Source organism: Eurypyga helias, unplaced genomic scaffold (genome assembly GCF_000690775.1).
Source record: "Eurypyga helias isolate BGI_N326 unplaced genomic scaffold, ASM69077v1 scaffold10072, whole genome shotgun sequence".
NCBI classification, from domain to species: Eukaryota; Metazoa; Chordata; class Aves; order Eurypygiformes; family Eurypygidae; genus Eurypyga; species Eurypyga helias.
In genome coordinates, this window is record NW_010234053.1 from 361 (window position 1) to 8,693 (window position 8,333).

An 8,333-nucleotide genomic window follows, 5' to 3' on the forward strand; every position below is an offset into this window, starting at 1 on the left:
CGTTCCTACTCACGCTCTACGCGGGGAGTGCCGGCCAACGTGCTCAGCCCTAACTTGGGGCAAATACCTATAGGAAGCAAGACCCACACATGCTGCCATTGTCCTCTCCATGAGAACCGTCTGTGTCAAACCAGCGGATGGCGGCGAGGTTGATGGTCCATCTGACACAAGCAGTCCCTCTGTAAGAGTCTGCTTGCACGTGCGATCCACGGGAAAAGATTCAGGATGGCACCAAACGCTCTGTAACCCCTCCCCATTTGTAAAACTGTGAAACTGAGGGGCTGCCCCTATATGGAGACCATCCAGACATAATTCACATCAAACCACTGGTAAATTGCACTAAAGGACAAAATATACGGTCTTTCCAGACAAAAGGCAGAGTAAAATCCCTGTGTACATAATTATCATCTTTATAACATTCCGTGGTACAACATTCTGGTAGCTATTCTAAAGTTAAGATATATCAGCATATTTGATCATGTTAGATTTCTGACTTGGACTGTTTTACTATGTAACTTTAAAACCCTATAGATTACAAGAATCTGAAGACACACAAAAAAGAACAATATTCTGATTAAAAAACTGATTTAGTATGCAGCTTCTCTTTATAGTCCCTTGGTAAAAATGAAATCTCCCTAACAAACACTTAATAAAACCTGTCAATATATCTAGAAAGAAAAATGACACAAATGCATTAAGTATTAAATACCCTTGAAAAAAGTCACATATTCCATGAATTTTTGATGTACTATCTTGACATTAATGTAAAACCTTGATATTTATAATTGACAGATATTTAATAAAGTATAGAAGATGACAGCTGCATAGCATGCAGATTGCTCAGGCCGATCAAAAAAGATACAGACGTATTTAAACTAAACAAACAATTAATACGTTAAAAAAAAAATGTACCAGATCTGGCTTTTATAGGCTGATGCAGCACGGTCTCTACAGATTAGCTTTGAAACGTGACATGATCCACTACAAGAACCCTAACTTTACCTTACCATGTCTGTATGAAGTAGTTTCAGAAAGTTACGAGGGGAAGCTTTAAATAAAAAGTGGGAACATGAAAATGTAAATACATTCATTTAGATGCAGGTCCTGACATTCTACCGAAAGAGTTATTATAAAGAACAAATACCATCTATTTAGTTACCCTTTCTGTGAAAATATTGTCAGAGCTGGCAATCAGGGTGATGACCACTGCAAAAACAAACAGTGGTATGCTGAATTTCATTTTCCTCCTGATGCTGCTATTCCTAACAAAAAAAAAAAAAAGCTTCTTCCCCTTCAGCGTTCCAAGTCTTCTTTGAGACATTTGGAGGATATCTCAAAATAACCAGAAATATTAAAAAGTAACAGTGATTGCTGCCAGATTGTCTGCAGCCACTGCGGAAAGAGACAGACTGTTATTCTAGTCACCTAAAACACTATCAGACTAGAAGCCAGTTACTCAGTATGGCAACTAGAGAAGGAGGGGGGGAACACGAAAAAAATAAAAACCCCACTTTCAGACATTCTTCTCTTTCAGGGAAGCAGTAACATTCAGTTGTCTGTGTCTCATGCTCAGTGTCTCACAAGAAAGCACCACCTCTGATGCCTGCATGGGGGCCTTCGTGCTAATAATTTCTTCATCATATCTTTGGGTGGGCATCACAAGATAATGATCCTCAGGTCTTATAAACTAGATGCTAGAGGACTCCTTCACTTCGGAGAAGGCTTGTTTTTATCTGGACAGCATAAAGACTTCAGTGTAGAAAGGGTGAGTGCCTTTCCCGCTGAGAAACCATCATAGCCTTAACCTCTACTATCCATCCTGTGAGGGCAGGAACCTCCTGTAAAAGAGTGGCCAGACTGTTTCTGGCAGTAACCCTTACCCCATTCAACCACAAAATTGCAAAGCTCATTTATCAGATCTTCTAATCTTGTCAAGGAACTTCCATTAAAATCGGTTTAATATTTGCTTATCTACCAAGCCATGCAAAGTACAAGTCCTATTACTGTAATGCACAATAAAATGTTAGAGGAAAAGTTAAAATCAGAGTACAAAAGTTTACATAGTGTTAAATTTGTGTTCATGTCTATGCTACTAGAGGTCTTGAAAAAAACACGCTGTATTTTGGTCTAAAGTCATATTGACCAGTATATTCCCTTTTGTACCATTAGCCCTTGTATACTCTGAGTAAGAAAAAATTAAAATTAAATCACTGGATGTGATCAAAGTTAGTGGTTTGTGGTGGTTTGGTTTTTTTTTTTCCTCTTTTTAAAAAAGACCCACTTCTCAGCTGAGATAAGCTGACCATTTGAGTCATCTACTACTCCACATAACTAAAAATAAAAAGAAACAACTTGTTTTTGTTGGTTTCCTGAATATGCAGAGATGGTTGGGATTCCTGCGAAGAATATTTCAAGTCGTCACAAGTCCAAGGTGAAGTTGTGGACAATTGCTGCATCAATATTACTAAATCAGATTTTAATATTCTCAAAAACCTCTTGTGTACTTCTGAAGTAGAAGACAGCTCCATTTCTACTCAGGAAAGCATCATACCAAGTGCTGAGATTATACTGAGGCCTTCACTGCACCCTCTTCCCAGCCCTCAAAACACCAAGGGTACTTGAAACAGTTAAAGCCAAAACCAGTGTAAGCTTCCACCTTGTTAACTTTCATTCCTTTGAACATAAAGCCCAAGGGTTCTCTGCTTTTGACCAAACAATTCTTTTTCCTCTCCTTTGCAGATTCTCCCCTCTTTCCAGTGTACTCGTGAACACAGGGAGATTTCATTATGTGCCTTGTTGGATGCTACCTCCTGATGGTTTCTGGCCGATGTGTAGGTGTACACCACCACGAACACACACCACACTCACACGTTCAGGGCCAGAAACAGGAAGATCTGTCAGCATTTGCTGGTTACTGTCCCTTTCCCAGCTCTGGAAATCCTTTGAAGGAGCACAGCCTTGAAGAGAAACTCCTCTCTGTGGAGCTGCTGAGGCTTTAGCCCTACAGCTAAGTAAAATAAAGAATTCAGAATGGAGGATCCTAGCGATCTACAGGGATCCATTGGATATATGCTGCCTAACCTAATGAGGGAAAGCCAGTTCACTGTACAGGACAGCAAAGCCAAAGATTTTTTTTTTTTACTTTGCAATAACAATTTATAACTAGAGGCATGCTCTGGAATTTTCAAACAACCCAATTCATGAAGCACTAGGAATTATGTCAACAAGCCTGTGCTGTTATATGACCTTTCTAATGGAAGAAAGATCATCCTACTTTGCAAAACCTAATAGAACGAATCTTAAAATTAAGAAGGTACCACAGGATTGAAACTTATTAAATCTAAATAACATTCTTGCTTATTCTTTATGTCAGCAATTTTTATTTACTTTGTGCCAATATACATGAGAAATCACTGTTCCAGACTATTAGGGGATTCATGCAGCGGAAGCAGAATGGAATGACTCCTTCTGGTGCAATGGAATTTAACTGCACAGTCCCTTTTTCTGTACCTTCTACCTGCAAAAATTGTTCTTAGTTAATGAGGCAGCTGTGGCATAACAGACAACTCAAACCATGACATCAAGTACTAAACACAAGGGGCTGAAGGACTGACAACCCACCTCACACACAAAGTGGACATTAGCATTTGCCTGATGAGGTACACAGAAATAATTCTGAACTGACTGTAGGCGAGTACCCTGCCTAAATTCCTGTGGCATCTCGTTTTTTGAATAGGGCCAAGACAGCCACAGACTTTTTAACATCCACTTCTTGATCGCTTCATTTACAGAATGCTTCTTAACATATAGAATTCTAAAATACTAATCTTTCCCAGAAAAGAAGGCTCTCAAATACGACATTTAAATTAGTGACCAAGTTTTCTATACCTTTCCATGTCCTTTCACAAAATCAGTTAGAGCTGGACGCAGCCCCAATAAGGGCTGAAGTGGGAGGGCAAGCTGGGCTGAGATTGGACATGTTTTGCAATGAGACAGCCTTCCCAGTCCCTTCCGTCCCCATTCGTGTAACAGAAAGACACACTAAATCCATTATCTCCTGTGGTAAATCTCCTCACAAAATAGGAGTTAAGCGTTCATGTTCAGCCTTCGATTGTTAGGTTCAGTCCGTAAGATAGCTACAGTAAAGAGTTTCCTTGCAAAGGTCTCTGCCTGTGCGCTAGGACCTATCATTTACCCTTTAGGCTCCTTCCGAGGTACAAGGTTTACCTTGTTCATTTTGTTCAGTGCAATACATGTGCGCTATGTTCATGCACAAATTAATCACACAGCTCTACTGTTAATTCAGTGAATCACAAGCCACAAAATAAAATGCTGTGATGGAAAGCCTGAAGTGAACTACTTGAAAAGAACAGGGACAATACTTCCTCTTCACAACCACTCCACTTCCAAAGAGTTTCATAACAAGCATTAATGTTGTGCAGTATGGCCAAAGTTTTGCCACCTGTGAACTGACTTTTCAAGTTTACAGATAAATCATACCAGGAGCCACTTAGGTGGAACCTTGGACCATGATCATCTTATAACCAAGGCACCACGCTGCACAACCGGCATGGCACGCGGGGCATGGTAAATCCTGGAACCAGATATACTGGGGCTATGGCTCACACACATCCAAAACTAAAAACTTATCACTTCCTCTCCAACTCGCATTCAAACCATAGTACAAGAAAATAAACTTTGGTTTACCTAGCAACATATCAATCTCCTACTGTGTGGAGTATTAGCATTGGGTCTGACTGAAGAGGATAATCCACTTTGTAATTTAGTTAAATTACTAATTTTAACAAAGATAAGTCCCCTGTATAATTTTGCAGTGCTTAAAGAATACATCCTTTGAGTATTCCATTCTAAGAAACATCAGCTAGTTATCATATTTTAAATTTATGGAACATTTGTAACTGCTGTTATATCAGGAAAAATATTAAATCTGCACAATAAGTACAAACTTTATATGAGAAAGTATACTTGTAAGTGCATTATGATCTCCTGATGTCCGCTGAGGCACTCACTTCCACAAAAGACACAGACATCACCTCTGGGGATAAACTCAACCACCCCAGAAAGTACAACTCAGTTAAAAAATAAAAATAAAAACAACTAATAGAAAAGCAAACCAAAAAAACCTCTCCACTCCATTGGCTGGAAAATGCAGATAAGCGTCTGTTTTTAAACTAGGAGAGTGGTTGAGAACCCCATCTTCCAAAAAAATGCTTTAAAAGCCCATAATACCAACAAGAGAACATATTATTCCTCCCAAGCGTGGTTTAAACTGTGCAGAAACAAATTTTGTTTATCACGGGCATATACGCTTTGAAGTACATCTCCGTTTCTCTAGAGGAAAAAGGGGCATTTAGGCTAGTATAACAGAATCCAAACCATTCAGAATATAAAATAAATTAAAACCTACTGATTCGAAGATGTTAACAGTGAATGGCCAGAGAAAGAGAACATCTATATCTAAAATGAAAGATATGTTTTATCCTGTCTGTCCTCCTCCAACTTTAAAATATTCTGACTGTAAGAAATAGCAGACACCAAGTGGGACGTGCCTGTATTTCGATCTAGGCCAGCACGGTCCAACTGGCGCCCATCGGCTGAATCTGGACCACAGGATGCCTCCATATGGCCTGCCACCTTTTCCTTGGAGGAGATAGGGAACAGCTGTTTGAGGAGCAAATGCTGCCCGAACAGCCAAACACCTCCTCCTGTGTCCGGCTGGCTCAGAGCCCAGAGCTGTCGCCGTGTTCCTGTGGAAGGCAAGGAAGAAACAGGAAAAGAAGGCAGCAGACCTCCTACCCACGCAAAGACTTGAGCTTTTCATTTGTCTGAGATGGACAGATGCAACCCAGCGAAGCCTGTAGCTGCTTCTGTGATGGAGAGGGGCAGCCACAGGCATGGCCCAACGAAGCCACAGGATCTGCCATCATAGCTTGGGGTGGGATATACCAGAACTGACACAAAAATCAGGAGTTTGGCACGTGTTTGCAAAGTTTAAACCACCTTACAGTAGATACACTAAGTGGTACATACAAGCATACAGTCAATCTTCAGTTTGCTGCCAGCAAAACAGATTAATATAATGTTTTGGCCCTCAGAGAGAAAAAACACAGAAAGGCATAAATATATTCCATTATTAAGTGCCTATTGATTTATTATTGATCAAGTAGAACAACTCAAGCATTGAAATTCAGACAAAACTCTAAATAGCAACACTACTTACCTTCGTAACTGCCCACTCAACGGAATTTTAAATCTCTCCTTAAGCTGACGTGTATAGTAGACAAGTAAACAAAAGGGAAAGATTTTATAGGGTTTACAACTGTGCCATCTTTCTTCCACCCATTTTTTACAGTGTCACTGACATCAGTCTTGGAAAAAGCTATTCGATGCCAATGAGCATAAATCAAGTAGTGGGGGGAAACTAAGAACCTGAAGGACCTACCTGGTACACGATCAAAACTGTATTCTGCTTTCAAATACATTTGCTTTTGACTGCATATTAGTTAATCTCCTCAGACAAATTAAAGTATTCTCTATTATATCAACTTAAAAATAATAATTTCCAAAGATGTGAATAGTTTAGAGTGCTTTAAAAGGCAGCATACTTGTCTGCATTCAACTCAACCATTATTTAGCACATTAAAGTTAAATGGGGTATCTTAAAGCCAAGTACAGAGAGAGACCAGACGTTCTACTTCACGCTGACCTGGAAAATCATATGCTTATTGGAACAGGATAGATTAGAAAGAGTACAGAAAAATAACCAAGAGCGGCATAAGTCATATTGAAAGTATCATCACAACTTCAAAAATTGGTGTCAAAATTAAGCCAGAGATGTGAAATCTCACCTAATATACCCAATATTGAAGAGTCAAGTGTGATACCAGATTTTAAAGATGCTATAATATTATTTTGAGATCTAGAACTTAGTGTTAAAATGTCCTAACTAAAACGCTATTCCAGTTCCCAGCAGCTAATAACTGGATTTTAGAATTTCATTCACACCAAATCAATTAGTCAAATTTTATATGAATAATAAATTGAATTTAGTATCTGATCAAAGGGATTACAGCCTCCAGGAAATTCAGTTCTCTGTCCAATAATGCAAACAAACAGATCAAAACATCTTTGAATAATTATTGCAAGATTTGTATTCGCAATGGGACTACAATAACACTTTCACAAGCACTGTCCAGATGTCAATACATACTGGTCAGAAAACTGTTATGGGAGTGTTTCCGTGGAGCACTGGATACAAAGCAGATACTACTTAAAAGCACTAAATAGATTCTATTGGGGAAAAAACCAAAGTGTGATTCATGGGGCAGCTTCTGCCTTCTTGAGTAACAGTAGCTTGACAGAAGGCAAAGAAATCATTTGCAAGTATTTGCTCATTAACTTAGCAAAGAAACATAAAACGGAGTCAAAGAAAATTAAATTTACTTGCTAAAATGTTAAACATGCAACTTTGCTTTTGCCAATTGGTTTAATTCTAAAATTCTTCCTTACTGACTTCTCTTATACAGGGGAGCCCAGAGTGGACACAGTTCTGGTGTGACCTCACCAGTACCGAGTGGAATGGAAGGATCACCTCTATCGACCTGCTAACACTTCCTCTAATACAGCCCAGGATGCCATTAGCCCTTTCAGCTGCATGGGCACATTGCTGGCTCATGTTCAACTTGGCCCCCAACATCTTCATGGGATTATTCCACCCCAGGCACAGGACTTTGTGCTTCTTGTTGAACCTCAACTACTGTCAGCCTATTTCTCCAGCTTGTTATGGTCCCACTGGATGACACCTTCCCAGGGACCCATGTGAGGCTGACAGGGTTATAAACCCCTGGGTTCTTCCTGCCCTTCCTAAGGACAGAAGTAGCATTCCCTTTCCCCCAGTCCTCAGACACCTCTCCCCAGTTGCCATGGTTGTTCAAAGATCACTGAGTCACCTCACAAGAACATCAGCCAGCTTCCTCAGCACTTTTCGGTGCATCCCACCAGGGCCCATGGACTTGTGTATGTCCAGTTTGCTTAACCATTCCATGACCTGATCCTCTTCCAGCAAGGGTACATTTTTCTTACTCCAGCCTTTCCTCCTAGTGTCTGGGACCTCAGGTTCCTGAAGGCCAGTCTTGCTAGTAAAAACTGAGGCAAAAGCGGCATTCAGGACCTCAGCTTTTTCCACGTGCTGTGTCACCAGGTCCCCTGTCTCATTCAGCAGCAGGCCCACATTTTCCCCAGTCTTCCTTTGTCACCTATGCACTTAGAGAAATCCTTTTGTTTGTCTTTGTCGTCCCTTGCCAGGTTCAATT